We start from the raw sequence: 27,703 nt of genomic DNA, 5'->3' as shown, positions 1-27,703 counted from the left end.
CAGACGACTTGTATAAAGATCATTATTTACTACCATTTATATCCTCAAGATTAAAGCATCAGGTCACATGATCACTGGTAAGACCAGAATGCAAACACAAATGAAATTGATGATAGCCATTAGATTTCTTTAAAGAGATGAAGAAGAAATAATATTGCCATTAGATTTCTTTAAGGAGATGAAGAAGACATAGTATTGCCATTAGATTTCTGTAAAGAGACGAAGAAGAAATAATATAGCCATTAGATTTATTTAAAGAGATGAAAAAGAAATAATAAAAGCCGTCAATTTTTATCTCATTTGGCTGAATGAAGGCTAGTATGAGCTTTTTGGTCTTTCAACCAACATGGCTGCCATCACTAAAAATAGAGCATATGGGTAAATGAAAGTAATTGTCATACATCTTGAAAACCAAGATACACAAAGAAAATATGATAGGATTAATTATGTTCAAAAAGTCATTACAAATGAACAAACATATTCCAATAACACTGAACCATCAATTGACTACATATATGAGTTGATAGACCAAAAACCATCAAGTCATTCTTCTATATGTCCTCATTTTCCCCCTTAAGTTATAAAACAATAGTTATTGCCCTTACAATGACAACTTTATCAATGGAAATTATATGGCCCTGCCCCTCAGTCATGGTTTATTGACTTTGGAGTTTTTGTATAGTTTGCAAGTTAAAGTTTGAGATTAGATCAGTTAAGGGGATCCACTCATGATATGTCAATGATATTTGGTGTGCAGTTATATAAGCATTGGTACATCTCATTTCCATGCAGATTATTTGGCCCTAAATATTTAGTCATGGTTCATGACTTTGGATGTTTTGCGTAGTTTACATGTTCAAGACTTCAAGTATTGTCATTTTTGCTTCCAGTTTTGTAAGCACTCTCTTATACAGTTCTTGCCACATATTTATAAAATTTAATAGCAATGTCTTTATAAAATTCAAAAATCATTGCCAACAACTTGTTTTAAAAGAGTTATGCCCCTTGGATTTATTAATGATATGAAAAATTGTATTGAATCACTTTCATGAATACAATTCTTGCCAGATACTTGAGTTATTCTCATAACTTGGCATATGTCGTCCATTAGCTTTTACAAAAATCTTCTCCTCTGAAACTAATGGGCAAATTGGAACCAAACTTGGCCACAATCTTCCTTGGGGTATCTATTTTAAAAATTGTGTCAATGACTTGAAATTATATAGGATAGAGTGACACTTTAACTAGAAAAATCAGAAAGACAAGACCTACAAATTAAAATTGATGGTTGACTCTTTATAAAAGTTATTCCCCTTGAATGACAATTTTACCATATGTTTTGGTGTATATGCCTTTTCTCTTTTTTCCCTTAAATGATGGTTTTTACCAAAAATTGGCCATTGTTGAAGATGCAGGTGAACAACACATTAAGAGCCTCTAGTTAATACATGACATCTCTATATAGATGAAAGGAGACGGTGTGATAAGGCCACTTTTTGTCTCGCCTTAACGGAGTCAAAAAGGGAGACATAGGTATGCTTTTTCTTACAGCGGCAACAGTGTCAACAATGCATTAGTTTGTGATTAGGTCAGTTTACGGGGAACCACTAGTTGTAGGTCAATTATATTTGGTATGTAGTTGTATTAGCATTGTCACATCTCATTTCCACAGGGAATTTTTGGCCTCATCCCATAAGTCATTGACTTTGAAATTTTTGCTTAGTGTACATGTATTAGTTAGTGATTAGGTCAGTTTATGGGGAACCACTAGTTGTAGGTCAATTATATTTGGTATGTAGTTGTATTAGCATTGGCACATCTAATTTCCATGGAGATTATTTGGCCTCACCCCCTAAGTCATGGTCTATTGACTTTGAAACTTTTGCTTAGTTTACATTAAGGTTAGTGATTAGGTTAGTTTATGGGGAACCACTAGTTATAGGTCAATTATAGTTATAAGGTATGTATTTCTATTAGCATTTGCTCATCTAAGAGACTATTTGGCCCACCCCCCTCAGTCATGGTCTATTGACTGAAACTTTTGCATGGTTTCAAGTTAAAGTTTTTGATTAGGTCAGTTTAAGGGGAACCACTTATGATAAGTCAATGATATTTGGTATGCAGTTGTATAAGCATTCACATGGACATTGTTTGGCCCTGTACCTTCAATCATGGACTTTGAATATTTTGTATTACTTACATGTTAAGGTATTGCTATTTAAATTTCAACATTTCCATTTCACTATTAAAGTAACAAAAAGGCAAGACTTATCTCTGTGTCAACAGTTTATTTTACCGCTTAAATTAAAAAAATATCAGAAAGCTACCAAATAACATCATGCAGATGTTTATTTATAGACATCATGTGGCAGACATCAGTAATTATGCTTTTTTTAATTTGTATTACATATTTGCATAAGAGCTTAATCTAGTGTAAACTGCACAAACTATCAAAATAGCCTCATTTTGAGATCTTGTTGTAAATATTTAAATATGAGCAACAGCTTTACCCAAAAAGATATTTTGTTACAAGTTGTATTTCACACAGATGTTAATGTGTGAAAAAAAACATCTTTTTCTGTAAAGCTGTTGCTCATTTCTGCCTTTTTTTTCTCCAAAAACTAGGTTTAAAATGGTCATTTTAGGTCCAATATATCAAATTCAACATGGTTATGATATCACAGCGACATCACAAGTGAACTCTCTGTACTTGGTGTCCAGATTATATTAATATTAAACTGTTCATTTATCAATAAAATAATAGGCATAATTTTGAAACCTTTGAGTAATTTTACAATTTTTGCAATTTGAGTGGCCAAATATTGGCTTTTGGGTCAATGGAATGCTTTCCAAACATTTTAAAGGGAAGCCTAAAAGGGTTTACCTGTATATTAAGATATTGGAGAAAATATATTGGTCCTAGATTACTACATGTACAACTTTTTTAATTTTCTAATATTATTGGGTATGTCTGGGAACATCTATCAATGTGTGGTTCATGGAATATAGGTTGGCGATGCCAAATTTCTACTTGTCTTGAAAACTATAATTGATTTTTTTGTTTTTAACTTTTGACATCAGAAATAATCAGCAAAACAAGATTTATGAATAAATTGCTAATATGACCTGGGAATATTATACTCAGTGGCGGATCCAGGGGGGGGGGGGGGTTCCAACCTTTTTTTTTGACGATCAATGCATTTGAATGGGGACATATAGTTGGAACCCCCCCCCCTTTATCCTGGGTTAGGAACCCCCCTTTTATAAATGGCTGGATCCGCCCCTGATACTAGTATAATAGTCCCAGATATGACTGAAACCTTCAATTGACTCCATATAGGAGTGATTGCACTTTAATGTTGATTTTTTAGGCAGTTAAGCTGCCTTATGCTACCACACTAGATTTGTGTTTTTCCCACTGAAATGAGTAAAAAGTGCTGTTATTATCTAGCTGGCTAATATGTTATTAATAACTAATTGGGCACTTTTTTCATACTTTCAATTCTGGAATACAAAAAATATGTCAAGAAAAACCTTAAATGATCGTCGAAAACCCAAAAGTTTTGAAGTTGCACATAGCCTCATAGGAAGTAGTGCTTCATAGAAATCCGTACGTAGTTTATTATCCCATATGCTTTTGTATGGAAAGCCTCAGCTGTCATATATTAGAGATTTACAAAACGTTATGCTGAAGCTTAAAATGTAAAGTTAAGACAGCGTGATGTTGAATTGAGTCATCAAAATGCTAACTCTAAATTACAATATGCTAAGTTGAATTTGCGCAATGTTGACTTGCAATGACAAGTGCTTTAGTCGTGATAGTATAATGATAAGTCACGATGTTGTGATGATATGCCAAACACACGTAACGTTGGGTTTAAAGTACATGATGTGAAGTTGACGTTGCATGATGTTAGCTTGCAGATGGATACTGCTCAGTCATCCACTTCGATAGCTATGATAACAAATAAAATGAATAGCTAAAATGTATGGGGCTGACTTGTTATTAATAAATGTTGAGCTGAGATAGTACGATGTTATATCATTGTGATATTACGATAGGTCTATCATGCAATCTGTTGATTTAAAACACCATGATGCACAGTTGAAAGTACATGATGTTAAGTTAAGATAACATGATGCTACACCACTATATTGAAACGAAAGGCTTACCATACAATATGTTGACTTAAAACAACACGATACAACGTGTTAAGCTAAGATGCTCACTTGAAACTACACAACGTACAGTTGAAATTTTGTAATGTTAAGCTACGATAGCACGATGTTATATCATTATAATGTCACAATAGGCTTATTATACAATTTGCTCATTTAAAATTACACCTCGTACAGCTGAAAGTACGTGATGTTAAGCTAAGATAGAACGTTGTTATATCATAAGAATTTCACGATAGGCTTACCACACGATATGCTCATTTAAAACTACATGATTTTCAGCTGAAACTAGGTGATGTTAAGCTAAGATAGCATGTTGTTATATCATTAGAATGTCATGATAGGCTAACCACACGATATGCTCGTTTAAAACTACACGACGTACAGTTGAAAGTACTTGATGTTGAGCTGTGATAGCAATATCTTATATCATAATAATATCACGATAGGCTTGCCATACAATATGCTCATTTAAAACTACACGACGTACAGTTGAAAGTACGTGTTGTTCAGCTAAGACAGCACGATGTTATATCATCATAATGTCACGATAGGCTTATTATACAATTTGCTCATTTAAAATTACACCACGTACAGCTGAAAGTATGTGATGTTAAGCTAAGATAGCACGTTGTTATATAATTAGAATGTCACGATAGGCTTACCATACAATATGCTCATTTAAAACTACACAACGTACAGTTGAAAGTATGTGATGTTGAGCTATGATAGAACGATGGTATATCATAATAATATCACGATAGGCTTGCCATACAGTATGCTCATTCAAAACTACACGACGTACAGTTGAAAGTACGTGTTGTTGAGCTAAGATAGCACAATGTTATATCATTATGACGTCACGAGAGGCTTATCATACAATGTGTTGACTTGAAACTACACGATGTAAATTTGAAGTAGTTTAGTCTTGACTTGAAACAGTCAAATGTTAAGTTATAAAAACAGAACGTGAAGTCAAAATAAAACAATGATAGGATGGATGACATATACTTGTGCAGAATTGAAGATTTTTGGTGTTGACTTCGAATATAGTACAAATATTAGATCGTTTTATGTTAAATTGAAAGACAATAACGATGCGTAAAACATTACAGAATTATGTGAATTGAAACTGCAATTCTATGGAAAAGAATGAGGGACAAATCCCCAGGATTTTTTCTTCTTTATTTGCAAGTTCGGAGGCAAAATGATATACAAAGAAAGTTTTCCATAAATTCATAAAGCAAAAGAATTACCCATCGCTATATATTACACTTGTATACAGTTTTGCCGTATATTTTACATGTTTTGTTTGGATTTTTTTTATGATTAAAACCAGACTCTTTTTTATGAACAATATTTAAGAAAATATTATCTATGTTGTGTGTTAATATATTATACAACATATTATTGTGCGTATAAGACTTATGACTGTGAGGGTCAAATTTTACTCATATAAAATCACATCTATGTAAGAGTTAGCGGAGAATTTGTATATACCACTCCCGTTTTCCCCGAAATAAAACTAAAGAATCTGGAGTCTTAATCTTAAAAAACAAAGATAAACTGATATGACAAATAATACGCTAAAGCGTAGGACAGGGTCAGAGCTATATGAGAATGTGACCCCCCTGGCCTTGTTAGAGGTATCTGAAAATTTGAATTTTCTTTTCCACGAAATAAAACAAAAAGAATTGATAGGTGGAAGAATCTTACTGCATGGGGCCAACCCAAACATAAAGTATGGTAGATTCTGTTGTATACTTTTCGCTCATACACGAAGTCTATGAAACCGAATGAAATTTGACCTAGAGCCTCCACTCTAAATCGTCAACTTTAAAAAAAAAAAATATAACATTTACAGCAGTGCCAACCATTTTTCCAGCACCAAGTAAGATAGTGCCCAGGTTTATGTATATATCCACTCGGAGAATATTTTATTTTTTTAAATTTGTAAAGTCATTAATGGACAATGACCCCTTTAACTTATAATAAGAAGCCAATTAATGATTTCCGTCACTTATTTTCTTGTCCATAGTGTTTTTCTTGGTTCTTTGCAGCTTCTCTCTATCTTTATGTGTTTTCAAAGAAAAAGAAAAAAATCAAAAATCTGTAAAAATTGTTAAAGTCCATGAATTATTTTGGTATTGCTTTGATTAATTTGTAGATAAATTATGTTTTTTTGATGTCAACAGTTTCTCTCTCTCTCTCTCTCTCTCTCTCTCTCTCTCTCTCTCACTCTCTCTCTCTCTCTCTCTCTTTCTTATAGTTTTCATGAGTGTGGTCTTAATTAAAATCGGTAGATTTTTTAAAATTATTTGCCAAAATGAAGTTTATTCTTTTTTGAAAAACATAATAAAAAGTTTGGGCCACAGAGCATTTTGCAAGCTACAGGTTATGCAGTATTGTCAGATTTTGTATAAACTATACATGGAAAACTCAATGTTAGAAAATAAAAATAGAAATATAAAAATTGGGATCACGAGACTCGTTTTCTGTCTACAAAACAAAATAGATAAAGTCCCTACACATTCCATCATTAGAGACGAAATATGCCAAAGGGATTTCAAACTCATAAGTCGAAAACAGACTGACAATACCATGGCAAAAAATTAAAAAAATAAAAAACGACAAAAAAATAATGTTATCCGAGTTATCTCCCCTATATGGAAAAGTTAAAAAACATATGCAAAAAACGTTCTGTATTCAAAAACAAATAGTCGTTTTAATCAGATAAATCTCATAATTTTTTAATTTTTCAAGATGAAAAGTACTACATATGAATGACATTCCTCTCTCAAAATGTGTATATTTTTTTTAGATCTAGACCGATTGTGTTGAGCTATATGAGAATCTGAGGGAGCTACCATGTGATTTTTATGGGGGGTGGGTGGATGGGATAGGATGAAAAATTTTGTCCTGCCTTTTTCAGTTGTAATCTCTGTCCTGCCTTTTTATTTTTCACTCTATTCGGTCCTGCATTTTTTTTATTAGTTTATTCTGACTTTTTTTTTACACAAATTGTCATCCTGCCTTTTTTTTGCCAAGTTTCTCATCCTGCCTTTTTTTTTACCCAAAACTCCTGTCCTGCCTTTTTCTCAAATTTCATCCTAGCCCCCCAATAAAAATCAAATGGTAGCTCCCTAAGATGGCGGAAGAAACCCGATCTACCCTAAGGGCAATATATCTAATGAGGAAGAAATTTGCAATTTCGATCACGTCGAGTTACTTGTAGATCTCCTTTTGTTGAAAAGGGTTTCTGTTTTCATTTATCTATCTATTATACTGTTCAGGGGGAGGGGAGAATCGAAAAAAATAATAGACAAAAATGGATAAAAGAAGGCGAAAGATACAAAAGGGATAGTAAAACTCTTAACCAAACTGACAATGTCATGACAAAAACTCAGCCGAAATAAACGATAGAAAAAAGATCAAAAGCCAAACAACAGTATATTAAGCGCAACATATAGAAAACCAAAAACTGAGCAACACGAAACCCTAAAAAAAGGATCATCTCAGGTGCTCCAGAAGGGTAAGCAGATCCTGTTTCATATGTGGCACACGTCACATGGCGATTTTGCAAATAAAGAAGGAATGTGTTATAATTTTCGAGGAACTCCCAAAAAACATGAATTACAGGGTGTCAAATCGATGAACGTGCTTAAAATAGGCTCCTTTTCATTAAAAAGAACTGATGAAAATGTATTTGTATTTAGTGTACAGTGGCAAATATTACATGCATATAAGGACGAGAATATGTAAGTATGATATGAATATGAATAAACCCTGCTTTGTTACAAGACAAACTTTTTTACTTGCCTAGTCGAATTTTCAACGAACTAGTCGACAAACTGTCTCTGACATTCGATGGAAATCGTAATCGCATCGCTTTTGATTAATTCCAGATTCTTTTGTTTTATTTCGTGGAAAAGAAAATTCAAATTTGTTGATACCTCTAACAAGACCGGGGGTCACATTCTGATATAGCTCTGACCCTCTCAGTCCTAAGCTAAGCGTATTATTTGTCATAACAGTTGATCTTTGTTTTTAAGATTAAAACTCCAGATTCTTATGTTTTATTTCGGGGAAAACGGGAGTGGTAAATACAAATTCTCCGCTAACTCTTACATAGATGTGATTTTATATGAGTAAAATTTGACCCTCACAGTCATAAGTCTTATAAGCAAAATAATATGTTGTATAATATTTTAACACACAACATAGATAAATATTTTCTTAAATATTGTTCATAAAAAAGAGTCTGGTTTTAATCATAAAAAAAATCCAAACAAAACGTGTAAAATATACGGCAAAACTGTATTCAAGTGTAATATATAGCGATGGGTAATTCTTTTGCTTTATGAATTTATGGAAAACTTTCTTTGTATATCATTTTGCCTTCGAACTTGAAAATGAAGAAGAAAAAATCCTGGGGATTTGTCCCTCATTCTTTTCCATAGAATTGCAGTTTCAATTCACATAATTCTGTAATGTTTTACGCATCGTTATTGTCTTTCAATTTAACATAAAACGATCTAATATTTGTACTATATTCGAAGTCAACACCAAAAATCTTCAATTCTGCACAAGTATATGTCATCCTATCATTGTTTTATTTTGACTTTACGTGCTGATTTTATAACTTAACATTTTACTGTTTCAAGTCAAGACTAAACTTCTTCAAATTTACATCGTGTAGTTTCAAGTCAACACATTGTATGATAAGCCTCTCGTGACGTCATAATGATATAACATTGTGCTATCTTAGCTCAACAACACGTACTTTCAACTGTACGTCGTGTAGTTTTGAATGAGCATATTGTATGGCAAGCCTATCGTGATATTATTATGATATACCATCGTTCTATCATAGCTCAACATCACATACTTTCAACTGTACGTTGTGTAGTTTTAAATGAGCATATTGTATGGTAAGCCTATCGTGACATTCAAATGATATAACAACATGCTATCTTAGCTTAGAATCACCTAGTTTCAACTGAAAATCATGTAGTTTTAAATGAGCATATCGTGTGGTAAGCCTATCGTGACATTCTAATTATATAACAACGTGCTATCTTAGCTTAACATCACATACTTTCAGCTGTACGTGGTGTAATTTTAAATGAGCAAATTGTATAATAAGCCTATCGTGACATTATGATGATATAACATCGTGCTGTCTTAGCTGAACAACACGTACTTTCGACTGTACGTCGTGTAGTTTTAAATGAGCATATTGTATGGCAAGCCTATCGTGATATTATTATGATATAAGATATTGCTATCACAGCTCAACATCAAGTACTTTCAACTGTACGTCGTGTAGTTTTAAACGAGCATATCGTGTGGTTAGCCTATCATGACATTCTAATGATATAACAACATGCTATCTTAGCTTAACATCACTTAGTTTCAGCTGAAAATCATGTAGTTTTAAATGAGCATATCGTGTGGTAAGCCTATCGTGAAATTCTTATGATATAACAACGTTCTATCTTAGCTTAACATCACGTACTTTCAGCTGTACGAGGTGTAATTTTAAATGAGCAAATTGTATAATAAGCCTATTGTGACATTATAATGATATAACATCGTGCTATCGTAGCTTAACATTACACAATTTCAACTGTACGTCGTGTAGTTTCAAGTGAGCATCTTAGCTTAACACGTTGTATCGTGTTGTTTTAAGTCAACATATTGTATGGTAAGCCTTTCGTTTCAATATAGTGGTGTAGCATCATGTTATCTTAACTTAACATCATGTACTTTCAACTGTGCATCATGGTGTTTTAAATCAACAGATTGCATGATAGACCTATCGTAATATCACAATGATATAACATCGTACTATCTCAGCTCAACATTTATTAATAACAAGTCAGCCCCATACATTTTAGCTATTCATTTTATTTGTTATCATAGCTATCGAAGTGGATGACTGAGCAGTATCCATCTGCAAGCTAACATCATGCAACGTCAACTTCACATCATGTACTTTAAACCCAACGTTACGTGTGTTTGGCATATCATCACAACATCGTGACTTATCATTATACTATCACGACTAAAGCACTTGTCATTGCAAGTCAACATTGCGCAAATTCAACTTAGCATATTGTAATTTAGAGTTAGCATTTTGATGACTCAATTCAACATCACGCTGTCTTAACTTTACATTTTAAGCTTCAGCATGACGTTTTGTAAATCTCTAATATATGACAGCTGAGGCTTTCCATACTTTTGGCTAAGATGTCAAAGAAGAATTGTATGAAATATTTCATCGCCGAAAATCCCTAATTACAAGTCGTTTACATTTCCCAAATGACAAAATGCGCAGGAATATTGTTCATGTTCACCAAATCTCTATGATAGAGGAAATAAAGTTATATATAGTAGTCTAAGTTGGCGGTAATTTTAACTTACACTAAACGTAAGCTAGTAAGTATTCTGATGTTATAAAGTAAGTTTTGTTAATCATGATGTTCTTTTCGTTTAAGGAGAGTGATTATTTATTTGATTTCAATTAAATATTCCTTTCTTTTATTATATTATTCCGTTTATCACTGATCTTGCCAGAGACATATATACACTGTGGCCAAGTTCGGATGGAACTCGAGTTCTGACTAGAGTTCCATATGAACGGTAAATAATTTTGAAGAGTAAGGTCTCTAGATTACCGGAAGTACAAGGCCCCTACTCTGAATATGTTTACATTCAAATTTGATTGGATCGACGTCATAACATCCGGGATATCGAGTCGATCTCTAGGAACCCTGCCACAACCCAGGGCTCCTCGAGTGTTAATGGCGGGAAAGCTATATCCAATCATAACAGGTGTTATATATGACCATGTCAATCCCATCTTCTCTAGATATCCATTCGAACTTGCCCATATATGTCTCTGATCTTGCCAAATAAAGTTATTGTTGTTTTATGAATGAAAAAGATCCGAAAATCGACGTTGATGGGATGTTTTAAGAAATGTGGACAACTCGTCCCCGAGACAAGTCGGACCGAATTTACTCGGACCGTCTAAGTAGACAAATTGGACCGCTTGTCAGATTTACTTAGGGTTTAATAAAATGTTAGACTTACATGTTTAGCGGAGCCATCACTCTTTCGACACACGGTCTTCAGTAATGATAACAGGACAATAGAACAAATCAAATAAAATATAGGATGAGTCAATGGGGGTCATCCCAACCCATTCAATTTGAAAATGTGCCTTTATCTTGTAAACGGTCGCGATCCCCACCCTAAACCATATATATACTTGTATGGGACAATAAAACAAATCAAATGAAATAAAGGGAGTCCACAGGGGTCACCCCACCCCCCTTCTTTGTGAAAACTTGTAGATGGTCGAGAACGCCACCCCTAAACCGTATATATTCATGTATGGGACAGGATAACAAATTAAATGAAATATAGGGGGAGTCCCTGTAATCACCCCTACCCCCTTCTTTTGGAAAATTTGTAAATGTTCGAGATCCCAAACCCTACACCATATATAACCTTGTATGGGACAATAAAAAAAATCAAATGAAATATAGGGGGAGTCCACAGTGGTCACCCCTACCCTTCTTTTTGAAAACTTGTAAACTGTTGAGATCCCCACCCCTAAACCATATATATTCATGTATGGGACAATAAACTAAATCAAATGAAATATAGGGGAGTCCCTGGGGTAACCCCACCCCCTTCTTTTTGCAAACTTGTAAACGGTCGAGATCCCCACCCATACACAACATATATTCTAGTATAGGACAATAAAACAAATCAAATGAAATATAGGGGGAGTCCACGGGGGTCACCCCACCCCTTCTTTTTGAGAACTTGTAAACGGTTGAGATCCCCACCCCGAAACCATATATATTCTTGTATGGGACAATAAACTAAATCAAATGAAATAAAGGGTGAGTCCCCTGGGGATCACTCCCCCTTTTTGAGAACTTGTAAATGGTGAGATACCCACCCCTAAACCATATTTATTCCTGTTCGTCATTTCAAGATTTGAATGGCATACAGGGTCAATCTCCTAGGCGTCACATATGCATTACTAGACATAACCAATGTGTACTGGACTTTGCCCAATGTCAGGCGACCATGGGAATGACTATTATGAGAGCTCTGTATGGAAGACTTCGTAACAGCATCATGTTACAATTATTTCTTGTTTATTATCAAATTTAATTGATGCAAAAATAAGTCTAGGTTAATTGAATTTACTTTAATTATTTTTTTAATTATTTCTGGGCCTATAAAAACTTTCATTTATTGCTCATTTTTAGCTCACCTGGCCCGAAGGGCCAAGTGAGCTTTTCTCATCACTTGGCGTCCGTCGTCCGTCGTCCATCGTCGTCATCGTCGGCGTCGTCGTCGTCGTCGTCCGTCGTCGTTAGCTTTTTACAAAAAACTTCTCCTCTGAAACCACTGGGCCAAATTTAACCAAACTTGGCCACAATCATCATTAGGGTATCTAGTTTGAAAAATGTGTCCGATGACCCCGCCAACCAACCAAGATGGCCGCCATGGCTAAAAACAGAACATAGGGGTAAAATGTAGATTTCGGCTTATATCTCTGAAACCAAAGCATTTAGAGTAAATCTGACTAGGGTAAAACTGATTATCAGGTCAAGATCTATCTGCACTGAAATTTTCAGACAAATCTGTCAACCTGTTGTTGGGTTGCTGCCCCTGAATTGGTAATTTTAAGGAAATTTTGCAGTTTTTGGTTATTATCTTGAATATTATTATAGATAGAGATAAACTGTAAACAGTAGTAATGTTCAGCAAAGTAAGATCTACAAATAAGTTGTAATGACCAAAATTTTCAGTCGACCCCTTTAGGAGTTATTGCCCTTAATAGTCAATTTTTAACAATTTTCGTAAATTTTTGTAATCTTTTACAAAAATCTTCTTCTCTGAAACTACTGAGACAAATTTAACCATACTTGGCCATAATCATTATTAGGGTATCTAGTTTAAAAAAATTGTCCGATGACCCCGCCTTCCAACCATCATGGCCGACTTGGTTAAAAATAGAACATAGGGATAAAATTCAGTTTTTGGTTTATATCTCTGAAACTAAAGCATTTAGAGCAAATCTGACAGGTGGCAAAAATGTTCAACAGATTTAGATTTATCTGCCCTGAAATTTTCAGACGAATCCGACAACCCGTTGTTGGGTTGCTGCCCCTGAGTTAGTAATTTTACAAAAATTTTGCAGTTTTTTGTTATTATCTTAGATATCATTATAATATCTAATATCTAATACTATTAATTATGATTTTAACCTTATTTTACATGATTTCCAAAGCATCAGTAAATACTGGTGAGCGACACAGGCTCTTCAGAGCCTCTAGTTTAGAAAACATATAAATCTTGCAAGCAGTGTAAAGCCCAAGAATGTTTGACCAACTGTTTTATAATTTTCATTTATTGCTCATTTTTTAGAGAACATATAAATCTTGCAAGCAGTGTAAAGCCCAAGAATGTTTGACCAACTGTTTGATAATTACCTGTCATTTTACTCCAAACTTGGGATGGAGTAACATCATGGACTTGGTGAAGGTCAGGGTCATTTGCATTTACTATGAGCAGGTCAATCAGACCTCACCATTGATCCCTGTAGTAGTAAACCTTTGGCTGATTTGTTTCTCATAACTTCTGTACTGTAGAACCCAAAATCAGTGTTCCTGCCAGGGAAGCAAGTCCATTCATACTACTACAAACTCGTATTACGTCAACTTGTACCACTAAAAGTCAACTGGTACCAACTTTAACTACCAACACGAACAACTGCAATCATTGTGAACTTGTACCACTGCAAACTCATTATTAAAAATATACATTGATATATGCATTGCTTTTGGAAACCTTGATAACATATTAATTAATTTGCCTTAATAATCAATTCATTAAATATACATACATGTACAATATAGGACTGTTTAATGTTTGTTCTTTTAAATCTTTAAAAAAAATGAAGCAACACTGCCACAGTTTTCATAATTATGTTTGCCTTGGTTTTTGGTTAACTGCCTATAGCGCTTACAGTGCTTTGATTTTTTAACTAGCATTACATGCCTTTTTTTGTAAACTAATACTGAAACTGTAAACAACATAGTTATATACAATACAAAATATTAAAAAATACTAGTTTTAGTGGAACCCTCAGTTGACTCCTTATAAGAGTTAATGCAGTTAAATGACTATTTTATAACAACTTTAGAGTTTTGGCATATTCATTTGAAAAGTATAACAATACAAGATCTAAAAAACACAACATTTGTCTCTTTTAATGGTAGTAAAGAGTCTCCAATACAATGTCAATATAGATAACAAAAATTATGGATGTCAATCACAAAACATAGCATATTATTAATTCACTATGAAATTTGTGTGTTTTAAGGTAAACATGTATTTCTGACTCAACTTAGTACCACTATTCATTGTAGTTTATTTTAAGTTTGACTTTGATTTTTTCATGAGTCATGTCTCTCCCACATAAGGACGCAAGTATAACAGAGTTCAAGTAGTTTACATAATGACATCTCATATATATATATTTATAAGTACGTCTGTATATATATATATATATATATATATATATATATATATTGATATAGTGAATCTAATTGAATAGATGCACTATATAAACTGTAAGGGCAGAGAATAAATTTACATGATTATGTAACACCTTTTGTAAAGCTACAAATAATTTGATGCAGGTACATACAAATAATTTCAAATTCAAAGTAAAACATAAATCTTCTTTTATATGTACTTACCAGCCAAAAAAAGAGCTTAGGTAAATGGTTATTATACCTTATTTACACATACTTCTATATGCAACTTAAACATCGATTAGATAAGGCAGGACTAACAGAGACCAGTTGTGAATTAATAAGTTTCAATTTATATATATTTTCACCAGCTTTCAACCAATGAAGTCAAATTCATTTTAAAATTCTATGCAAACATGTCTTATGACTTCTTTTGACTTTTATATTTAAAAATGATCAAAGTATTGTTACTGTTCAGGTACTTATATATATACTAGTATATGTTTTAGACTGGATGTTGACTCCAAATTATATATTACCTTTTTCCCCAACTATATTCAACATTGAATTTTTACAATGTTATTCAAAAACGTGTTACTCATTTTTACATTGAAATCTAGTTGCTGCATAGACGAATGTGTGTATTTTATAAACCAGTGGCAAATATTACATTTATATTCAGGACGATAGTAATATGCCAAACACTATTTCGTACAAGACCAGAAGGCTCCGTCCATTTTATCAAACAGTAGTTTTCGATTGATTGATTGTTGGTTGCTTAACGTCCAGTGGCAAATATTTCATGCATATTCAGGACGATAGTAGTTTTCGAGGTAACATGTTAACCCATCGGACATATATATGAGCCTCCTCATGGGGTTTTTGATTATGTGATTACTTGGCCGGTTTTATAGTGATTATTTGATTACCAGACCAAATATTTCATGATTATTTGATTATGTGATAATCTAGGACTGTATTATTGATTATTTGATTATCTTGTTTAAAAAAAATAATTAATTATTATGTGATTATATTGGCAAAAAATTTGTGATTATGTGATTACTTGGACACCCCCACGAGGGGCCTCATATATATAATTCTGACTCCTACTTGCTTAGGTTTTGCACTAATGAAATGAGAAACGATGGAACAATTAAATGATTTCAGAAAAAAATATATAAAATGGGTTAAACATATTTTTTGTACTGGCAGAAAGACAAATTTGTTGTAAACATTCCTTTATGAAAATTAAAAGTCGTCCGAGTTATCTCCCATTTTTAAAGAAAACTTTTTTAAATCAAAGTAATATTTCGTATTTGTAAAAAAAATTTGTTTTATCATCATCATATAAAATAACATTATTTTCTTCATTTAAATGAAAAGTCTCGAAACAAGTTGGTTTTTTTTATTAAAAATCTGCAACAGTCATTATCCAGGATTGTAAAAGACTCCTATACAACATTAAACTTCGATCATAATGACAATTAAACCAACCGCAAGAACAGAAATTGTTGTTTTAGTTCGTAAACAATATCTGATGGTGTACAATGAGAACGAAAACATAAGAATATAAAAGAGTTCATCATATAATGTTATAATTTCCCTCTAAAGATAACAAACGATAATCATTTCTTCTTCAAGTCATATACATGGTATGTAAATTACAATGCAGAATTTGTAAATCGAAAGATGTTTTCTGTGGTCAAGATAGATTGTGTATGTATTGTTTGTTTAGCGTCCACAACTATTTTATACAAACGCAGGATGACCACGAGAATGAGTATATGAAACGAAAACAGATATATATTGACGAAAGAAAATCATGGTGATGAAGAAGAGAGAAAGTAATCTCTTTATGAATTATCTTTCCTTAATTGAATGGCCAAATAATACTTTACTACAAAGGTATATGTAAAATGTATTTAATACAGGGGCGGATCCAGGATTTTGATTTCGACTGGAGCGAGGCGAACAATTTTTTTGACCTTTTTTTTGCTAAAAAACATAAAATAAGTGTAAAATGCACTTTTTTAACGGTTCCTGACGTGGGGCATGTATATTTTATAGTTAAAGTGTAAGGGTTTGACATTTTTGATGCCGTATTCTCCCCATTATTTGTCTATTATAAAATGATTGGATGGATCCAAAGCTATGTACTAATATATTTGATGTGGGACTTGTCAGTAAAAAATTGACATGGAAAATTCTCGTTTGTTGTATGTTTAGTTAGCATAACAGACGAAACAGACATTCCGGTCAGATATGGGATTTACATGCAAACCCCTGGCCCCCAAAAAATTACGCCCGTTTTTTTATTCATCATGTTCATTTAATGCTAAATAATTCTGTTGAAAATCTTTGTAATAGCAAAAAAGTGCACAAGATTATTGTTTTCAATCCAGATACGGCCAGAATTTTTGTTTAAGGCAAAAATCAGGGTCAGAATTTTTTCTCTCAAATATCTCAGACTGCCCCCTCAAATCAAATGGTCCGTACCTTAGACTTCAAATCTATCTAGAGCTTATTGACTGGGGATCATTATTCAGCTATGTTATTAATAGGCTGGGGCGTGTGGGGTTAAACATGTTTTCGTAGTTAAATAATATTGCTGTGGAACTTTTTTTTCATGAGAGTGTAATAGAGTATTACTTTCTGTTTGGTGGAATTGTGACATAGAAGTCAATAAATACGTTCTTGCTCAATCCTTTGTCGCTTTGAAGGTGTCATGCTTGTCATCCTCAGCCTAAGCAATGTGTGACTGTAATTTGAATTTCAAAATGACTGAGTGACGTTTTTTCGACGCACTGGTCAACTCCACCGTATAGCGAACCACATGATTTTGACATAATCAATAATATATTACAGTAAATACGAGCGAAAAATATCTTTATAAGTAAAGAACTGCTGCATAAAAATTACACACGCGGGAAATGGCAAAGTTCACGAAGTCTAGTCTGATTAATCATTTTACAAAAAAAAAGTGCAAGCAAAAGGAAGGGGGGCGTACGCCCTCTACGCCCCCCTCTGGATCCGCCACTGTAATATATGTGAAGAAATTATTGTTAAGATATGGGGTATACATCAATGAGACAGTAAAACAACGACAAACACAACCAAAAAGACATCTAGAGGGCAACGTTCATTCTTCAACACTAGACAGGTGTCTGTACAAAATTTCGAGCTGTTAATCGTCCAGGTTTCTATAAGTTGGAATTGCTTTAATGGAAACAATCAAAGATCTTCCATCAACGCACAAATCTTCAAATAACGATACGACATACGACAACTTCTAATTGGCTTCCTGTCCAGTATGGACAGTTACATGGAAATGTGGAAGTCTAAAACTAGTTTTTTTTTTGTTTTTTATCTTAGTCATCTCCTTGTTTAATGTCGATTAGTAGATATACAAAGCGTACAAAACAGAACATACAATACATATAAACTGTTGACAAAGAGATATTTCTCGCCTTTTTTAGTTGCCCCCCCCCCCCCTAAAGTTTGCAAAGCATGGGTTGTCCTCAGCTTAATAAAGAATATTTTGATAATTTTACCTCAAAAATTTTTTCGCCTCGCTCCACTCGGCGAAAATTTAAGTTTGCGCCCCCCCCCAAACCTAAAATCCTGGATCCCCCCTGTTTGATAGTATAATGCAAATATTGAATTTAAATGGCAATATTTAAACATATAAACAATTAAAACATTCAAAGTCAATAAGGTGCAGGACCAAATAATCTCCATGGAAATGAGAAATGCCAATGGTTATAAAACTGCATACCAAATACCGTTGACTTATCATAAGTGGTTCCCTAAACACAAACTTTAACTTGCAAACAATGTTATCATTGCCCTACCACTAGTTGGTTCCCTTTAAACTAACCTAATCGCACACACTAATTAATAGATGTTAAGTAAGCAAAAGTTTCAAAATCAATATACCATGGCTGATGGGGTGGGCCAAATAATCTTCATGGAAATGAGATGTGCCAATGCTAATACAACTGCATACCAAATATCATTGACCTACCACTAGTGATCCCCTTTAAACTGTCCTAAGCAATATCACGGCCGTCACTCGGCTAACCGAGAGATTGGTCGGTTAATCTATATTGAGTATGCGGCTATATCGGCGGTTGGTCTGTTAATTGGGTTGGCTAAAGTCTGTTAATCAGGTGTTATCGAGAAAATACTTGCAAGTTCAGTATGTTTCATTGTATAACTTTTTAAATATATTTTTATCATAAAAATTATTCATGTCTGACAAAACAATTCAATGTACTGAATCTAGTGGTGTAATTATTTTTTTTCTAGCTTCGATAAACAATCAATAAAATGAAAAGGCGGGTTACTCATCAATAAATTTATACACATTTTACACACACAAAATGTACACAAAATGACAAATTGGCTGAATTTACTTGCATGCAATATTTTGAACATCGAAAAAAGACAGGCATTATGTTTGTTAACCATATTAATATCATTGTGTGAAAAATCTACACGAAAATCTGTATTTTGGTGATATTAATCAATTTTTATTAAAAACCTGGTCTGTTAATGGGTCGGATGTATAAAACCCGGTCTGTTATTTGGTCTGTTAAGAGTTATGAATGGCAATGAAAATATAATTTGATTACTTTATGGGGAGTTATCGGATCAAATGGGTAGGCTCAAGACGAGTGGCTAAAATATACGGAAACAACACATGAACAATGAAACATAAATTAAGACAATGGAAATTGGAAATTGATAAAAATGGTTTCAAAAAGTGTAATATTAAAGTAATATTAATTTCATTCAAGAATGGTCGCATACATCATGTGAATTCTGTTTCGTTGTTATGAATGACACCAATTTGTCATCTACATTGGTAACCAGTATATACATCATTTTTATAGTTCGTTCTTATGTTGTACTGTTATACCACTGTCCCAGGTTAGGGGAGGGTTGGGATCCCGCTAACATGTTTAACCCCGCCACATTATGTATGTATGTGCCTGTCCCAAGTCAGGAGCCTGTAAATCAGTGGTTGTCGTTTGTTTATGTGTTACATATTTGTTTTTCGTTCATTTTTTTTTATATATAAATAAGTCCGTTAGTTTTCTCGTTTGAATTGTTTTACATTGTCATTTCGGGGCCTTTTATAGCTGACTATGCGGTATGGGCTTTGCTCATCGTTGAAGGCCGTACGGTGACCTATAGTTGTTAATTTCTGTGTCGTTTTGGTCTCTTGTGGAGAGTTGTCTCATTGGCAATCATACCACATCTGCTTTTTTATATCAGAGATAAACGTCGTAATGTAACTAAACATCAGTAAGTAAAATATATTGGGATGCTAAAATATAAAGAATAGAGAAAAAATAATGAGAAAAATAAATAAAATGTAGAGAAAAGTGACATAACAATTTAAAGAATACAGAAATAAACAACACCCCCAATCCGGACCCTCATGGTATACACGAGAATCTGGATGGAGACGCAGAATAAAAGATAAGGACAGTAGAGAGTGATGCATTGCTAAAAAAGAAAGAAAAATAACAATTGCTTAAGAATACAGACATGAAACACCCCTTTTTACTATTTAGACCCTCCAAGATGATTGTTAAAACAATTTTGGCTTTTATTCCACATCTCCTTATTTTTAAATTAATAGTATAGACAACGATATCTATATAGATGCTTTGCAATTTTTTTACTGTATATCACTTTATGTTATTTGAGACTGGAGTCCGATAAACATTGGCCTCCTGTCAACCGCTGAATCTGATAGCTCAGTAAATATTCTAAAGTGCAAACAAAACAAAATTTCAGGGGGAGGGGGTGGTTGAAACAGTAACGGATTGCGATGTACTCAAATTGGTGACAAATGCTAGAATTTTACAAGCGCACAACTGCAGGTCTCCTCTGCACTTATGTAGAAAGGAACTAAACGGAATAAAATGAATTAAAACTTAAGATAATCAAATGTAGCTGCATTCGCTTCTTTCCATTTACTTCTTTAGAATGTTTTGTAAACAACATATGATTAAGTAATAGAACAAAAGAACCAATTGGATGATGCTGACGAATTAGGGTTTAACGTCCAGTGGCAAATATCATGTCCATAAGAGAACGACAACACGTTATATGTAGCCGGTGTTGTATAAGACAGACACTTTCAGTCGGATTTTTGAACGTGCTTCTTTGAACAGACACAAAAATCTGATTGAAAACGTTAATAATAAATTCATGCATATTCCAGCGGCCAATCCATATCACGCTATATTGCAGTGACACACCTTTCAATGAAATGCAAAGAAAGTCAAAATAAAAATGCTTTTACGACAATACTGTTGCACCGTATTGTCATTTTTTTTTACTCAAGTACATCTCATTCTTAACTTTTTTAATGGGAAATTATAAAGGTAGCAAAACTATTGTCGTGGCTAAATAACTCTTAACTGACACAATTTTAATTGTCCAACCCATTAACAGACTTTATTCCCCTTATAGTCACTAGAACGTGGTATTACTCACGTTACATTACAATTATGAAATATTTACTAATGTCAATTTATTTTTTAGAACCAAAGTACTATTTTGTGTCCTTTAAATGATATCTAAAATTGTTTGTTTCGCCTTTTATTAAAACAATTTTGCTATGTGTATAAGCATAAATACCACATACTTGCGCGACGCCTTTTAGTTTTACTGAAATTTGCGCAGACTATGAAATGTTTTTACAGGTGGAAAATGTTCTATGATAGATATCATTTTGTCAGACACTTTTCTTTTTTTTATTTGGTTCTTATAATATGCCAAAAATCTGTATATTTAACAGAGTTGAACATTTAAATTGTGCGTTTTACTCTTAACAGACGTATAACCGACCCGATTAACAGACCAACCGCCCATATAGCCGCATACTCAATACAGATTAACCGACCGCGGCAATCTCTCGGTTAGCCGAGTGTCGGCCGTGAACATTGGCACTTCTCATTTCCATGGAGACTGTTTGGCCCACCCCTCAGCCATGTCTATTGATTTTGAAACTTTTGCTTTCTTAATACGTATTACGAATATTCACGGCAATTGCTTCTTTCTTTTTTAGCAATGCATCACTCTCTACTGTCCTTATCTATTATTCTGCGTCTCCATCCAGATTCTCGTGTATACCATGAGGGTCCGGATTGGGGGTGTTGTTTATTTCTGTATTCTTTAAATTGTTATGTCACTTTTCTCTACATTTTATTTATTTTTCTCATTATTCTTTCTCTATTCTTTATATTTTAGAATCCCAATATATTTTACTTACTGATGTTTAGTTACATTACGACGTTTATCTCTGATATAAAAAAGCAGATGTGGTATGATTGCCAATGAGACAACTCTCCACAAGAGACCAAAACGACACAGAAATTAACAACTATAGGTCACCGTACGGCCTTCAACGATGAGCAAAGCCCATACCGCATAGTCAGCTATAAAAGGCCCCGAAATGACAATGTAAAACAATTCAAACGAGAAAACTAACGGACTTATTTATATATAAAAAAAAAATGAACGAAAAACAAATATGTAACACATAAACAAACGACAACCACTGATTTACAAGCTTCTGACTTGGGACAGGCACATACATACATAATGTGGCGGGGTTAAACATGTTAGCGGGATCCCAACCCTCCCCTAACCTGGGACGTGGTATAACAGTACAACATAAGAACGAACTATAAAAATGATGTATATACTGGTTACCAATGTAGATGACAAATTGGTGTCATTCATAACAACGAAACAGAATTCACATGATGTATGCGACCATTCTTGAATGAAATTAATATTACTTTAATATTACACTTTTTGAAACCATTTTTATCAATTTCCAATTTCCATTGTCTAAATTTATGTTTCATTGTTCATGTGTTGTTTCCGTAAATTTTAGCCACTCGTCTTGAGCCTACCCATTTGATCCGATAACTCCCCATAAAGTAATCAAATTATATTTTCATTGCCATTCATAACTCTTAACAGACCAAATAACAGACCGGGTTTTATACATCCGACCCATTAACAGACCAGGTTTTTAATAAAAATTGATTAATATCACCAAAATACAGATTTTCGTGTAGATTTTTCACACAATGATATTAATATGGTTAACAAACATAATGCCTGTCTTTTTTCGATGTTCAAAATATTGCATGCAAGTAAATTCAGTCAAGTTGTCATTTTGTGTACATTTTGTGTGTGTAAAATGTGTATAAATTTATTGATGAGTAATTAACCCGCCTTTTCATTTTATTGATTGTTTATCGAAGCTAGAAAAAAAATAATTACACCACTAGATTCAGTACATTGAATTGTTTTGTCAGACATGAATAATTTTTATGATAAAAAATATATTTAAAAAGTTATACAATGAAACATACTGAACTTGCAAGTATTTTCTCGATAACACCTGATTAACAGACTTTAGCCAACCCAATTAACAGACCAACCGCCGATATAGCCGCATACTCAATATAGATTAACCGACCAATCTCTCGGTTAGCCGAGTGACGGCCGTGATGTTAATACAACTGCATACCAAGTATCATCATTAGTGGTTCCCCATAAACTGACCTAATCATAAACTTATACTTTATTGACGCTGCCGTCGGAAACAACATACTTAAGTCTCGCTTTTTTACTCCGTCAAGGTGAGACAACAAATCAGGAACAGCCTTTAGATATAACTCTAAAATACCGGTTTAAGACTTGAACAAACAACAAAAAAACTACAACTACATTTTGTACTGTATTAAAGAATTACTGCTAGATCTTTTCGATAAAATATTTTTGAATCCATATTTATGTGCATTTATGTAAGGTTATGAATGTCAAACACGGTTCCATCTAAATTTGTATATAAGCTTAGCTGAACTCTATTTTTTGAGCTGATGCATAGCTGTATGACTTCAAAATTAAAATTAAAAATAAGGAGATGTGGTATGATTGCCAATGAAACAACTATCCACCAGAGTTCAAATGACGTGGATATAAGCAATTATAAGTCACAAAGAGAAAAACGCATACCGTATAGTCAGTTATAGAAGGCCCCGACATGAAAAATCTGAAACAATTCAAACGAGTAAAGTAACGACCTAATTTATAACAACACATTTTAAGGAAAACAAAAATGACAAGCATGAACCAACGACAACTGCTAAATAACAGGCTCCTGACTACCTGATTTCGGACTGGTACAAAAAGAATGTGGCGGGGTTAAGCAAGTTTGTGAGTGCTCATCCATAGACGGATCCAGGGGGGGGGGGAGGGGCTTGGGGGCCCGGGCCCCCCTTTCATGGGAAAAATATGGTTGATTATATAGGGAATCACTGAAGCAAGACTGGAGCGCCCCCCCCCCCCCCTTTAGGTCAGTCAGCGGGCCCCCCTTATGAAAAGTTCTGGATCCGCCACTGTGACATCCCTCCCCTTAACCTGTGACAGTAGTGTAACTGCACAACAAAGAATAAAGAACAAACTGTCAAAAATCCGTTGCGAATGGCCTAACTCAATAGATCGATACGAAGCACGAAAAAAACAACTAACATAAAAACAACAGACACAAAGCACCGATATAAGAGAACTCTGAGTTACAGAAAGCTATCCCAAAGCTAATTACAACTAATAAATTAATCATGTTCTCCCAGACTGCAGTCATGATCAAATAATACACATCTAACGGAGTTAGTATAAAGACGTTATTTAAACAGTCTGAGAAACGCACGACCTTGTGAAAAGCCAACATATAAGTTAACAGTATCAAAAGGATGTAGGGTCATCATGTGTACCCGTAACTGAGCAAATAAAGCAATATATAGTTAGCTATGTTCTAAGTTTTTAAAAACAAAAGCAATGTTAAAGGGTCTGGATAACCCGAATAATTCAGTCGTTATATTCCACTGCTCTACGATGGCTACATTAACGCGAGTGGGAGAGTCGATCACGGGGAGGGACTGAATTATTCGGGTTAGGGTCTGGATGGGGTTTACAGAATAGAGAATAATGGGCAAAATGTGCAGAATAAAGGCCTAAAAATAAAGAATAGAATAGGTCAAAAAATAAAGAATAGAGAATAACAGGCAAAATCTATAAAGAATAAAGAAAATAGCCTCAAAAATGTTTATTTTTTCGAGAGCAACATTTAAAATGTCCGGGTTTTTAAACAAATGGTACAGGTTTTTCAAAGAAAATGTGAATAAGAAAGAAGGCATTCTTGGGCTTAAAAGCTAACTTTTTCTAGTTTGTAACTATAATTTAGTGAAGGGCAATATCATATATTCCTAATAAGTAACAAAACATATTACTATGTAGATCAAATTTAACCCTTTTAAATTTAATAATAATTTTCTGATCTGAAAACATTTTACCATAACCTTGCAGTATTAAGATTTATTAGAAATTACTGGAATCTTTGTAAAACTGTTTTTAAAACATAGAACAGGGGAATTTTTTTTGCTACAATATGTTTTACAGTAAATAATAGTTTATGATTTATATATATTACAGTGGCGAAACCTGAAGTTTTAAAAATAGGGTTAAGAAAAACAAAGGGACATTTTTGCTCTCTTGTAAAAAAGTTAAGTAAAATTATAAAAAAAATAGATTAAATATTTTTCTTCATAAATTAATAAGATTTGATTCGATCTGAATCTGTGATAAGTGCAAATTAGGGGGAAATAAATCCATACACGAATGACTAATTAACTATTTAAGCCATACTTAAAATTACGGATAAGATGCTCAAAATGGGATATTTTTTTTTATCTTAAAATGTGGAAATCGAGATGTTCTTATAATGTCATTTTTTTCATTCTTCTACCGTGATTAACTTTCTTGTGTCATGCTTTCTCCAATTAGCAAATAAAAAATATATGTCACCATGCTGGATTCGAAGATAATTCGCGATTAATCTTAAAAAAAATATAGTTGTATGCCATTATTACCGCGTCCTCTAATATTTGATATAATCAAATGGAATGAAATGTTCCGTGGTGGCATTTACTTCTTTTGAAGTGCTTTTTTATTTATTTATGGGATTACAATAATTAAAACTGGATGTTTGCGTTATCTTAACTTTCGATATGAAATTTTAAAGATCATTAACACAAATTGATATTGACTTTGCTTGTAACTAAAATGCGCTGTAAATTTTGTTTGTGTGCTGTCGACTAACGGGCTGTCAAAAAATCGGATCCAAAGCAGTATTCGATCAGGAATGAATGATAATGTTTTTGATAATTGGTATGCATTATGTTAACACCAAAGGGTTGAGTCGTCTTGAGATTGCTCACTGTACGATACTTTATTGACTTCATTGTTGGCGACCCCACAGAAGCTTCAAGGCGAGGAGCAGCAGAAACGGTAATATGTGTTTAATTTCTTGTGATTTAGTAGACTTTTATCCCGTGTAATGAGGGTCGTAATGGGGGTACCTATTTTTGGTGCATGACGAAGAAATGTACATTTTCTTTATGACGATAAAAAAAATCGACTGATTTTGACAAACCACGTTAAATTCGTTCCACATGATAATTTTTTGAGACCTCTGACGAATCACAATAAAATTTTAACCAATTTGACGCTAACGGTAGCCGAAAATGACCGTTTGACGCATGACGGTTAAGGACATTCCTACCCACGTGTAAATACCCAAAACGCTAGAAATTATCAAACTTCGCTAATCCTAAGAGCGTAGAAGTTAATGATTGGGGAATTGTTTATACAAGATACAGTTCAAGCGATTTTTTTTTTATTACGGAAAATTACATGCATGCCGTCCCGCCGAAAGTGACGTTCTGGACGTATTCGAACGCGTAACATCGGATATAAACGGATTCCATAGTGCCGAGCGAGCGAGGCGAACATTTATTTGGACGAATTTATGCTTAAAAATCATATAAATCGTGAAAGACAAGATAGAATTTTTTTTGGGGCGATCAAAGGGGATGGACGTACGCCCTCTACTGATCGACGCACCCCCTGCAGGGGCGGACCCAGCCATTTTAAAAAGGGGGTTCCCAACCCAGGATAAAAAGGGGGGTTCCCAAATATGTCCCCATTAAAATGCATTGATTGTAAAAAAAAAGGAGGGTCCCAACTATCGGACCCCCCCCCCCCCCAAACTGGATCCGCGCCCTGGCTATATCAGCTACTGGGCCGCGTTATTTAATATCTTTTAATCGTGCATAAAAAGCGCGGTTCCTTTGCTTTTTATGTGTTTTTTTCTGTGTATATAATGATTTTGTGTCATGGATGGATACCCATATCTTTTGTTTTTGTATCATTCAATGAAATAATGGCCCGTGCCAAACTATCTATATATATATATATAGAATTAAGGAGATGTGGTATGATTGCCAATGAAACAACTATATCCACCAAAGTTCACATGAAGTGGATGTATTAATTATTATATAATGCAATTATAGGCAATTAACCGTACTGCCTTCAAAGGTTTATTTTTGCGGGATATATATAGATATCCTAAACTGGACACCAGTGTGTGGAGCGAGGCTTTAGATGGAATGGCGGACCAGTTTCGAGAAGATATATCAGGCCAAGAATTTTTAACCACATTTGCTGCATTTTTGCAGTCAGGAGCCTCTGGCCTTTAATTTTTGTTAGTCTTGAATGTTTTTTTAATGTTAGTTCATTTATATGTTTTGGAGTTTAGTGTGACGTCCATTTTCACTGAACTAGTACACAATTTTATTTAGGGGCCAGCTGAGGACCACGAATCCGGGTCCGTTCGCGCCCAATCACGTTCGCCCCCATGCACGTTCGCCCCCTTTCACTTTCGCACCCTACACGTTCGCGCCCAAAGTCCGTTCGTACCCTACACGTTCACGCCCAATTTTTATTGGTTTTGTGTTTAATAATTTGCAAACGAGTTTTGGTAAGTGTACTGCTATAAATATATATTTTTT

At 33.9% G+C, this 27,703-nt stretch overlaps 1 protein-coding gene across 1 annotated transcript in view; it reads right to left on the bottom strand.

Annotated features, from left to right (window-relative positions):
* LOC127711284 (zinc finger protein 277-like) overlaps nucleotides 1-27,703 on the bottom strand; it is a 295,784-nt gene that overhangs the window by 186,213 nt on the left and 81,868 nt on the right. The window lies entirely within an intron of this gene.

The sequence above is a fragment of the Mytilus californianus genome, unplaced genomic scaffold, assembly GCF_021869535.1.
Source record: "Mytilus californianus isolate M0D057914Y unplaced genomic scaffold, xbMytCali1.0.p SCAF_1, whole genome shotgun sequence".
NCBI classification, from domain to species: Eukaryota; Metazoa; Mollusca; class Bivalvia; order Mytilida; family Mytilidae; genus Mytilus; species Mytilus californianus.
This window is presented reverse-complemented; position numbering and strand designations above follow the sequence as displayed.